We start from the raw sequence: 12,512 nt of genomic DNA, 5'->3' as shown, positions 1-12,512 counted from the left end.
GATAATTTGTACTCCCTTCTTTTGGTCATGGCTCCAGAAAGAGAAGGAAGGCCCAGATCTTCCACACACTGCACCCAGAGGCAGCAAAGGGTTAAAATCACTCTATATACCAGGAAACCACATCACTATGGAAAATCGAGGCCAAAGATGCACTCCTCTCACATACAAGCGGGTACATGAGCCTAGATCCTGACTTCACTCTTTCTTGTTTTTTTTATTGATATAAAGAATGAAATATATATTGATATATAATTCACATACCATAAAATCCACCCTTTTAAAGGATATAATTCAGCATTTTTTAGAATATTCATGGAGCTGCGCAACGATCAACAGGACATCATTTCAGAACATTTTTTCACCTCAGAAAGAAACCTTGTAGCCATTAACAGCCATTCCCCATTCCCTCAGCCCTCCAGTCTCTGGCAACCACTAATCTACTTTCTGTTTCTGGGGATTTGCCTAGTCTGAACATTTCATATAAATAATCATACAATATGTGGCCATTTGTGACTGACTTTTCACTTAGCATGTTTTCAAGGTTCATCTGTATTGTAGTATATATCTCTACTTCATTCCTTTTTATTGCCACATAACCTATTATATAAATTATTACATTTTATTTACCCATTCATCAGTTGATTCATATTAGGGTTGTTTTCACTTTTTGGCTACTATAAATACTGCTGCTACAAACTTCTGTGTACAAGTCTTCATGTGACATAGGTTTTCATTTCTCTTGGGTGTATGCCTAGGAGTGCAACTGCTTAACTCGATTCTAAACATTTCGAGGAACTGCTAACCTGTTTTCCAGAGTGACTGTACCATTTTACAATCCCAGCAGCAATGTTTAAGATTTTAATGTCTCCACCTCCTAACAACACTCGTTATTGTCTTTCTGACTTTAGCCATCCTAGTGGGTATGAAATGGCATCTCATTGTTGTTTTAATTTGCATTTCTCTAATACTGTTTTCAGGTGCTTACTGACAATTTCTATATCTTCTTTAGAGAAATATACACTCAAATATTTTACCTACTTTTAATTGGGTTGTCTTACCATTGGATTGTAAAAGTTTTTTATATCGGGGTCCCCAACCCCGCCGAGGAACCAGTCCGCAGCCTGTTAGGAACCAGGCTGCACAGTAGGAGGTGAGCAGCAGGCAAACAAGCGAAGCTTCATCTGCAGCTCCCCATCGCTCCCCATTAGCGCCTGAATCATGCCCCTTATCACTCGCATTACTGCCTGAACCATCCCCCTGCCACCCAACTCCCCGCTCTGCCCTCATCTGTAGAAAAATTGTGTTCAATGAAACCGGTCCCTGGTGCCAATAACGTTGGGGACCGCTGCTTAATATAGCATGGATACTAGTCTCTTAACAGATAAATGAATTTCAAGTATTTTCTCCCATTCTATGGGTTACTGATTCACTTTCTTGATGTTGTCCTTTGTAGTACGACAAATTTTAATTTTGATAAAGTCCAATCTATTTTTCCTTTTGTTGCTTATACTTTTGGTGGCATATCTAAGAAACCATTGCCTAATCCAAGATCATGAAAATTTACTCCTACATTTTCTTTTAAAAGTTTTGTAGTGGTAGCTGTACATTTAGGTCTGTAATCCATTTTGAGTTAATTTTGGTATACTTCACACCATATACAAAAGTCATTCTTTTGCATGTGCATATCCAATTATTCTAGCACCATTTGTTGAAAAACTCTTCCTTCCCCACTGAATTACCTTGGCAACCTTGCAGAACACTCTATAGCTTCTTAAAGGCAAATGTTTATCTGTTTAGATAGTAACAGAATTTTCTAATTGCTCTAACATTAGATTTAAGGTTGTAGTTCATTTTTATAAGATTTTCTTGTGGTTCTATTCTCAAATCCTCTGTTTAAACTGGTAGCAACCCTAAATTTTTTTTTTCATTTCAAAGACAATACTGTTTTAAAATCTAAACTTTATTTTCTAGGTGTATTGTGCTAAGCATAATATCACATTGACTCTTTGGGACAACATTATGAAGAAAGTTCTAAAACATTAATTTAGTTATAAGCTCTACTATGGTTGTTCACTCTTTTAAGGAAAAACTATGAGCAGAAGCAGGACTCATTATGCAAAGCCAGAACACCCTTAAATTTACTGAAACAGCCAGTGTAGAAGATAGCTCTTGCCTTAGAGCTTCCTGATAGATCTTTGCTTTGCTAACAGTACCCAGGTTTCATTTTAGGAAACAACTTTCCTTCCCTACACGATACCTTGCTGGAGCAGTAAATCAAGGTGCTATGCGCTCCCACTACAGACCCCCCAAGGAGTGCCTGAAGGTCTTATCATGGGTCTTTTCCTTTTTCCATCCATATAAGGATAAGTTGTGGCAACAACCTGAAATACAAGCTCTTAGAAATTCAAGCAAGGTAATGCAAGGACAGAATAAGCAATCTGAGTTCATACATCCCATGGAGCTGCCAGAGAAAGATGATTAAAATGTTCCTACTCCCAAAAGCCATAATAATATGCCTGGTTCTGGTCTATCTGAAGCCTGGTTTATGTTACTCCTTTCAATAATGGAAACTACACCATAAACTTCAAATAAATTCATTTGTTTGCTTAAGCTAATCATAATAATTCACTGATTGAAAAAAAAGAACCTTAACTTATATAGTCAATTCCAAAGATATCACTAGAGATTTTAATCTTGTTTTCTAATATGATTTTTTCCATAAATGAAAACTGATAAGCTTTCTCAGAGAGCCTGTTGAATAGCTGGGTCAACACAAATTACACAATTGCTTGATTTAATGAGCTTGTTTAAGCAGGTGGTTTCTAGCATCATTAATGTCATCATAACTTGTCTCCTTGTCTGGGAAACACCATCCCACTAACTTGCATACAGCTTTGTACATGTGTATATTCCTTAGATGCTTTTGACTTAAGTTAGCCAAACTGCTTTCCAAGTACTTTTCAAGGGAATATTAATTAATGGCAGACACCAAAAAACAGGGAAAGAACTGAATTTTGGCATGTGTTTTTAATTTAAAGATAAGAAGAAAGTGATAAGTTACAAGATTTTTTTTTCCTGCCAAAATATTGTGGAATAAAGACTCAGTATGTGGGAACTACCACTCAACCTGATGGAGTAAATTTCCATGATCTTGGGCTAGGCAATGACTTCTTAGGTATGACATCAAAGTAATAGCAACAATAGGAAAAAAAAAAAAAGATCAATTGGGCTTTATCAAAAGTAAAGAAGTAAGAAGGCTTTAGAGGATTCCATCCTCTAGCCATTAAAATAGCCCCTGACTTTCTAATCTTTCCAGTTAAGTCCTCAGACACCATGGAGCAGAGACAAACATCCCCACATCTGGACTATGCCCTACCTAAATTTCTGACCCATGTATTCCATGAGCATACAAAATGATGACTGTTTTATATCACTAAGTTTTGAGGTTTTTTTTTTAATAGCAACAGGAACAGATTTTGATTCCTGTAAGTGGGGTACCACCATAAAAAACCTAAAACATGTGCCAACAGATACCCAGAACAACAGATATGGTCTTGTCCCTTCCAATCTATTGGGAGGTACAGACAAGTAAATAAGCAACAGCAATAAAGAACTAAAAAGCACCATGATAAGATGAAATGACTGCACCGGAATGTGAGCATGAACGCCTCTCCTTGTCTGTGGTTCTCAGGGAAGATTTCCTCTGTGTAGTGGCATCTAAAGTGAGGACAGAAAAGTAGGAAGACAATGTTCAAAACCAAAGCAAGATCATGTGTGAAGGCTCGGGGGCCATATAGCCATGCAACATTTGAGAACATACATTAAGTTTCTGTGTGACCAGAGCTCAGAATGTGAGGAAGTAAGAGGTGAATCTAAACTGAAGAAAGGGGAGGAGGTCAAGCCCTGAAATACTTTATACAACATTCTAAGTAGTTTTTTCTTACCCTAAGGGCAAGACCACCGATGTTTTAAGCACGGAGACAGCATGATTACACATCATTTTGAGTAACGTGGGGAGAACGCATTGAAAAGTAGTGGCAGAGAGAATGCAGGAAGCCACCACAACAATCTAGGGAGATAGTGGGCTGAATTAAGTAGTTGCTACAGAGATGGAGAATCCTGAACAGATTCTAGAACGAGTTAAACAGTAAGATAGAGAAAACTAGGAGTCAAGGATGAAGACCAGGTTTTTGACTTTAGCAAGGGATTGAATGGTAGAACCAGAGCCTGAGAAAGGGAACCAAAAAAGAAGAACAGCTGGTGGGAGAATATGGTAAATCATTATGAAGTGTTTGGCTCCTTCTAAATATAAAATGACAAAACTTATAAACATGAGAAATTGACAGATTTCTCATATATATGAATATTTCTTCAGGGATGTTTTTAAAAATAGATGCTTAAAGAAAAAATGTAATATGCATCAAATATTTGTACATTAAATATTAAAACATTTAAGAAATGTTTTTCACTATGTGGGAAAGGGATCAAGCCCCCCCTCCCCAGAATCAATGGTTGCTATTTTCATTTTTAATATTCAATACATAAATATTCGCATCAAAAGGAAGAAACTATCCTTTAAGAAACTGCCTCTCCAAAAAGAAAAGATACCCAGATTCAGCAATCTAGTCTTTCAGAAAATGGGAAATCAATGAGAATCTTCATGCTTGTGTGTTTGGAATTACTTAACAAGCCATCACGTGGCCACTGAACCAAATTCTGTCTCATATCACAGCCCAGCACCCCTACACTGAGAGACCAGATTAGCTATACTCATCAACTAAAAATAAACTCTTCCTTCCCTACCACAGTTTGCCTCTTAACTCAGCTGGGCAAAACAACACAATATTCATTGTGATTGACAGAATACTTTCAGATCTAATTATAATTTCCACCAGTTTCTGAACATGTTTTGTTTTCAATATGAATTCCAACACAACTGGATGATTCACACATCAATATGAATCGAGGGCTCTGGTGATGACAAACATCTGTACTGTTGCACATGCAGATGATAAATTGGTAGGATTAGAGTTTGTTTATTTTGTTCACAGAATAATGTGAATAAGGCCAAGGTCAAAAGCTTAGTCCTTTTTTGGGGAATTCGAAATTGCTTTCTTTAACCTAGCACCCCTAACACAAGCTAATGTGTTCATAAAGGCATACAACTGATTCCAAGCGTATCCTCGTATCAAGGCTGTATTATGAAAAACCCATGGACACTTCCAGAAAATCAAATTAATGTTTATGCCTCGGTGACTGTGTATCAGGAGCTCTCAGTTTGTCCCACACGCTGTTCAGTCAGCACCACACAAAAATAGTGTTCTAACACCTTGACATTTTTCACAGTCTTAATATTGAAGCTTTTACCTTACTATGTTTCCTGCCATACTTCATTATTATCTCCTAATTCTGTACGTTTGTGATTTTCTGATTCGTTTTTGCATTTAGAGTTCTACCTTGGCCCTAGTACCTGACAATGAGCGCTATTTCTGCAGCTACATCGCTCTGCCTCCTTACTCAGGGCAGGATTCAGAGTCTCTCACCCCTTGGCCTCCAGCCACTATGACTCCATATTCTGTATAATGCAGCCTAGCAGATGGGCCACTCTATCTTGGTTCAAGCCCTCACCCCACTTTCCCTTAAAGTTCTCAAGGAAAGCCAGCCAAGATCTCCTTCTAAACTTTAGAGATGAATTGCCAATGGCCTATATAATACTGCCACTTGAATGTCTTCCAGGAATCTTAAACTGCAAACCACATTTGGACCCTATCTCCCATCTCCCCACCCATCGATCAATTCCTTCTTCCAAATGGTTGCTTACACCAGAAATAAGGGAGACATTCTTGGGACTCTCCTTTCCCTCACCACACACCAAAGCCTGTCTTGTCAATTCTGCCTCCAAAACCCAGTAGAAACACTCTTAACTACTCTCCAGTTACCTGACTCTTAGATTAACTGATATTTTCCATTTCTTCTATAAAAAGACACTGACTGGTGACCATGGCACACTGAATGCTTGCAACTAATACAAGGTTTACTTCTAGCATCACCCTACATTTTTACTCCCTCCAATCAAATGGCATCTGTGCCAGAAGTCAGCTGTATTTTTCTCCAAACTTGCTGATACCAATATGCACTTATTACTGAAATTATATATTTCAATTATATACTATATAAACTGGTTAATGTTGAATTTTTAAAAGTTTGGCTCTACAAAAACAAGGTAGAATGTTTGGGAAGATTTCCAAGAAAAATTGCTATATGAATTTTTAAATCCCATAATGGACAAAACTGGGAAAAAAAAAAAAGCTAGAAAGTTCTGTGCTGTCATTCTCATCCCTGCTTCATAAAGACATTTACAGGTATCTTTCAATTCTTGCTTCAGGTAAGGGAGCCAAAACCGGAAATAATGGAAGATGTAACTATAGGTATGGTTCACACAAAAGCCAACCAAACAAAATCAGTTCAGAACTCCAATTCACAGATTCACATTCAACGAATGGTCCCAAGCTGTATCAAAAGATTGGCAATGAGTATTTATATTCTTTAAGTTAAAATAAAATACAGGACCTGCGTATATATTTTTTAGTACTTCTCTTTAACCAGATTTTTCAACTAACTAACTAGTGCAAATTCCATTGGATAATACAAATAATAATAGTAGCTAATATTTACTGATATGAACCCTGCACCAAACACAACTATCCTCATTTTACAGATAATGGAACTGAGAGCTGCATCTGTATATCCTGACTCTGCCCATCACTTTGACCACCCTTATATTCCTTCAGTAGCCTCTTAGACAGTCTCTACACTTCCACTCTCACTCCTTCACCAACTTTCATGAATCAATGAATAGCAGAAAGTATTTTTTAATTCAACCCTACTTATGCCATCCCCTACTTAAAGCTTTTCAATGTCATTACATTTGGAAAAATATTCAAAATCCTTACAAGGTTCTTCTTGACCTGGCACTTATATATTTCTCCCTCTTTCTCTCCTAACCCATGCTTCCTTGTTCACTGCATTCCAGTTACCTTGGCCTTCTTTTAGTTTTCACAATGTGCCAAGATCTTTCCCATTTCTAAGGATTTTTCCATGCTGTTTACTCTGTTAAAACGATTCTCTTTTTTAGTTTCTCTTCATCCTTCAGACCTCAACTTGAGCATCAACTTGTCTTGGAATTCCAATTTAATTACCTCTTCTTGCTAATATTTAAACTCATTAGCACTCAATAATTTTCTTTCATAAGATAGGACAACTGAAAAGTATGTATTTATTTGTGATTATTTTACTCCCGTCTTTCAGGGGGTAAGAGCCATATGTGTTTCATTCACCTCCACCATACCTCCCACAGTACCTTTAATCTAGAAGATAAACTCACAAATAATTATTCAATGAATCAATCCATCAATGTTCATATCTGAAGCAGAGAACAGAGGCAATGCCGAAAAGTTTTCAAGTGGCCATAAAACGTCCACTACCAAAGGGTTTCCTAAAAATGGGTGACGGGGTTTCCCTGGTGGCGCAGTGGTTGGGAGTCCGCCTGCCAATGCAGGGGGAGCGGGTTCGTGCCCCGGTCCGGGAGGGTCCCGCGTGCCGGAGCGGCTGGGCCCGTGGGCCGTGGCCGCTGGGCCTGCGCGGCCGGAGCCTCTGCTCCGCGACGGGAGGGGCCGCGGTGGTGAGAGGCCCACGTACCGCAAAAAAAAAAAAAAAAAAAAAAAGGGTGATGGTCACTCTCCAGTGATGCTGTGAAATATCTCCAGGTATGAGACTCCTCCACCACCTACATTATATTCTGTTTCTATTTTAACCATCATTATATTTGAGATGTCTAATTCATGAACTCAGAATTGTATTCCTCTTTATCACTGATCTAGTAAATCTACCAAATAATATCTATGTAACATTAGAATTTGTATTCACTTTCTTAACTTGGGCAGATATTAAAAATATTAAATATATAGGTCATTTGATTGTATAGTAGAATACTGTTCCAGAGATCAAAATAGTTCCTAAGGCAGCCAGTAGCCCATCTACATACACTAACATCTCCCTTCTTCCATGAACCGCACTTGAGAAGAAAACATCAAGTCTTCACGCAAGCTCTAGTGTTATTTTAGACACAATCCCAGCAAGCATAGCTTGCAGTCAGAATTAGCAAATAAAGAGGATTGGCTTTCTAGAAGTAGGCACATTGCCAGTGGTGAGAAATAACAGTAGACATGAGAAGTCACAAAAAGACAGCTGTCTGGATCCATTTAGTACATGGTCAAGCAGGGCTACATATTTTAATATATCCTGAGGACAGTGTCATGTCAGTGGGCAGTGTAATAATAAAAATGCCTAATGATGACCTTATATTATGAAGAAAATTTATATTATTTTCACTGTGTACTGCTTCAAAAGACAAGGAAGAGAGTATTACATCACAGGGGGGAAATCACCTGAAAAACATGTATTTATCTGGAATACGTCATTTCCTGACAACATGTCACAAAATCAAGGTATTACGCTACCTTAGAGTTTTACATTCCATGCCTTATTAAAATAAAATAAAAATAGGCTCCAAAAAGTTTCAAACATAAAACTTTCCTGGGGCTTCCCTGGTGGTGCAGTGGTTGAGAGTCCGCCTGCCGATGCAGGGGATACGGGTTTGTGTCCTGGTCTGGGAGGATCTCACATGCCGCGGAGCAGCTGGGCCCGTGAGCCATGGCCGCTGAGCCTGCACGTCCGGAGCCTGTGCTCCGCAACGGGAGAGGCCACGACAGTGAGAGGCCCACGTACCGCAAAAAAAAAAAAAAGAAAAAAAGAAAAAAACTTTCCTAATATTCCTCCAAAGAGGGGGCATAACATAAACTACCAAAATAAAAGATTAATCATTCTGCTTCAGTGATTTTATAATTGTGAAGTGCCCATCTTTTGAGAATAAGACTTAGATTAATAAGGAACATAATAGTGTAGCATAAAGTTTGAATAAGACTTTCCAAAGTAGTAAAGCACTTTAACCTAACAGTCTTCCAAACAGATGAACTAGGTTGAAAGTCTAACGTTTCCAAAATAGTAATACAAAATGATTACATATTATACGTACTTATGTATTTATATTTGATTCCCACTGTACATTATCTTTGGATTCTCCCAAAGCATATTCTTCACAAACTGCTAAAATAGGAGCCCAAAGTAAATACAGTAAATGGAAACCTGCTTGATCAAGAATCACGTAGAGGGGCTTCCCCGGTGGCGCAGTGATTGAGAGTCTGCCTGCCGATGCTGGAGACACGGGTTTGTGCCCCGGTCTGGGAAGATCCCACATGCCGCGGAGCGGCTGGGCCTGTGAGCCATGGCCGCTGAGCCTGCGCCTCCGGAGCCTGTGCTCTGCAACGCGTGAGACCACAACAGTAAGAGGCCTGCGTACTGCAAAAATAATAATAATAATCATGTAGACTAATTCAAACACTGATTACTAGAAATTTAATTACCAATCAAAATTAAATAGATTATAAAACTGCACAGACAAAAATTATAATAGAAATTATGTTTACTATGTACCAGATATTGTTCTAAGTAAGCATATTATCAGAAGGATCTCATCTAATCCTTAGAACAAAGCTAGCAAGTAGGTACTATTATAATCCCCAGTTAAAGCTGGAAAACCTAAGGCACAGAAAGGTTTATATGTTGCTTTAAAATTGCACAGCTAGTAAATGATGAAGTTGGATAAGATTCCTGAAAGGCCACCTTCAGAACATACTTTTAACCATACCAAAACACTATCAGTGAGGTCTTTAACTATGCACATAAAAGACATAGCTATATTTCATTTTTAGAAAGTTGTTATATGGAATACATATAAAAGTGATATAAAACAAAATTTTGGAGAATGCTTTTTTCCTCAAGTGTTTGTTTTATATGTGAAGAAAAGCACAAAGTGCCAATGATTTAATACAAAATAAGATGCATTCAATGATCTTCAAAACATTCTAATTCAGTGACCTCAAAATATTTTACTGTTTTAAACAAAAGGTTATAGAAGAATAGCAGTATGCTCTTCTTCAAACTGCCTCAAATCCCAGAAACCAGTAGTCTATAAAGAGTGTGCTACTGTATAAATTAACAATATAACACAGAGTTATAACCAGTGTTTTAGAATCAGCAGAGTCAAAAGGCATGCATTAGAGATGTAAATTTTCAATGTAGACAAAACAGCCTTCTGTCTATCCTAGAAAATGCCATCTAGGATTTTCATAGCTAGAGAGGAAAAGTCAATGCCTGGCTTCAAAGCATCTAAGGACAGGCTGACTCTTTTGTGAGGGGGCTAATGCAGCTGATGACTTAAAGTTGAAGCCAATGCTCATTTTACCATTCCCAAAATCCTAGGGTCCTTAAGAATTATGCTCAATCTACTCTGCCTGGGCTCTGTAAACGGAACAACAAAGCCTTGATGACAGCACATCTGTTGACAACATGCTCTGATGGAGATGTACAAGATTCATGTTGTTTTCATGCCTGCTAACACAATATCCATTCTGCAGCCCATGGATCAAGGAGTCATTACGACTTTCCAGTCATTATTTAAGAAACACATTTTCTAAGGCTACAATTGTCATAGATAGTGATTCCTCTGAAGGATGTGGGCAAAGTCAATTGAAAACCTCTGGAAAGGATTCATTATTCTAAATGCCGTTAAGAACATTTGTGATTCATGGGAAGAGGTCAGAATATCAACATTAACAGAAGTTTGAAATAAGTCAATTCAAAGAGGGGTTCAAGACTTCAGAAGAGGAAATAACTGCCGATGTGGTGAAAATAACAAGAAAACCAGAATTGGAAGTGGAACCTGAAGATGGGACTGAATTGCTGCAATCTCATAATAAAACTTGAAAGGATAAGGAGCTACTTCTTATGGATAAGCAAAGAAAGCGTTCTCTTGAGATGAAACCTACCCTGAGTGAAGATGCTATGAAGATTGTTGAAATGATGACAAAGGATTTAAAAATTACATAAACCTATTTATATAACAATGGCAGGGTTTGATAGAATAGACTCCAATTTTGAAAGAAGTTCTACTGTGGGTAAAATGATATCAAACAGCATTGATGCTACAGAGAAATCATTCGTGAACAGAAGAGTCAATCGATGCAGCCAACCTCACTGTGGTCTTCTTTTAAGAAATTCTCACAGCCATCCCAGCCTTCAACCACGCTGATGGGTCAGCAGCATCAACACTTAGGCAAGACCCGCCACCAGCAGAAAGATTACACCTTGCTGAAGACTCAGAGATGGTTAGGATTTTTTTTAACAATAAGGTACTTCTAAATTAAGGTATGCACATTTTTTAGACATAATGGTATTGCACACTTGATAGACTATAGTGTAAATATAAACTTCCGTGTGCACTAGGAAACCAAAAAATTCATGTGATTCCCTTTATTGCACTGGGCTGGAACCAAACCCACAATGTCTTGAGGTGTGCATGTAAACATTTATTAACTGCCTTCTATGTCCCATTGGCTCTGCCAAAGGTGGCGATACAGCAGTGAATAAGAGAGCCATGGTCCCTGACTTCAGAATATTTGCAAAATGCCTGGATGGCTTTTCCAAGCACACGGTAGGTACCCAATAAATGGTTACTGATACTGTCACTGTTATTAGTATTTATTAGCATTATTCTGGTCCAGCAAAATGCTGACAATATTGAGATGAGAGCTAGGCCTCTCTCTCCACTAGGAACATCTATTCCTTTACTCTCTACACTGTGTCTTGAAATAAAGGAAGTTTAAATGAGGGTATATTTATGAGAGAAGAAAGAGAGATAAAACCACTGACCAGACCCACTGGGACCCCACAAGCATAGATAAAATTCCATTGTGAAAAGCATCTTGGCTTTATATAAGATGTAGAAGCCTCCTCTTATGGGTCTTTATTTGAGCCTGGGAAAATATTTCTCAAGGTAAGGGTAAAAGCCCTTCTCCACTATGGCTGGATACTCTTCCTCCTTCTGTGACCAGAGAGCAGGACTACGCCTTCATTTTTAAATATTTATTTAGTTCAGATGACCAGGTGGTCTTTCTCAGGAAAAAGAACAAGTAACCTACTCTGGGAGAGGTATACTCCTCTTGTTCCAATTTTCTATTGTCCAGAACAAGTACAGATTTCCCTTTGGGGACACAAAGGATAGTGTGGTTGGAGAAAAGAAGGTCATGGACTGACCAAACAGGCCCCAAACCAGTTACTAAAATTGTCAATGGAGAACTAACTAAAAATACACAGCAATCATCCATATGAACAGTGCCAAGGCTATTACACTGTCTCACTATAGCACACATTCCTGTTCCATTCAGATTCATGGATATGTACCACACATTAATGGAAGGGGAAGAGTCATCAGTTAAATAAATGAAGAAAATTTAAAAAGCAGGATACTGTGAAAGGTATTTTTATCTATGTCAAAATTTCACTGAATATTCAAAGTTCCTGCAACATCCAATCAACTGATATTTATTAAATAA

The sequence above is a fragment of the Grampus griseus genome (genome assembly GCF_964374135.1).
Source record: "Grampus griseus genome assembly, chromosome: 11".
Taxonomy (NCBI): Eukaryota; Metazoa; Chordata; class Mammalia; order Artiodactyla; family Delphinidae; genus Grampus; species Grampus griseus.
This window is presented reverse-complemented; position numbering follows the sequence as displayed.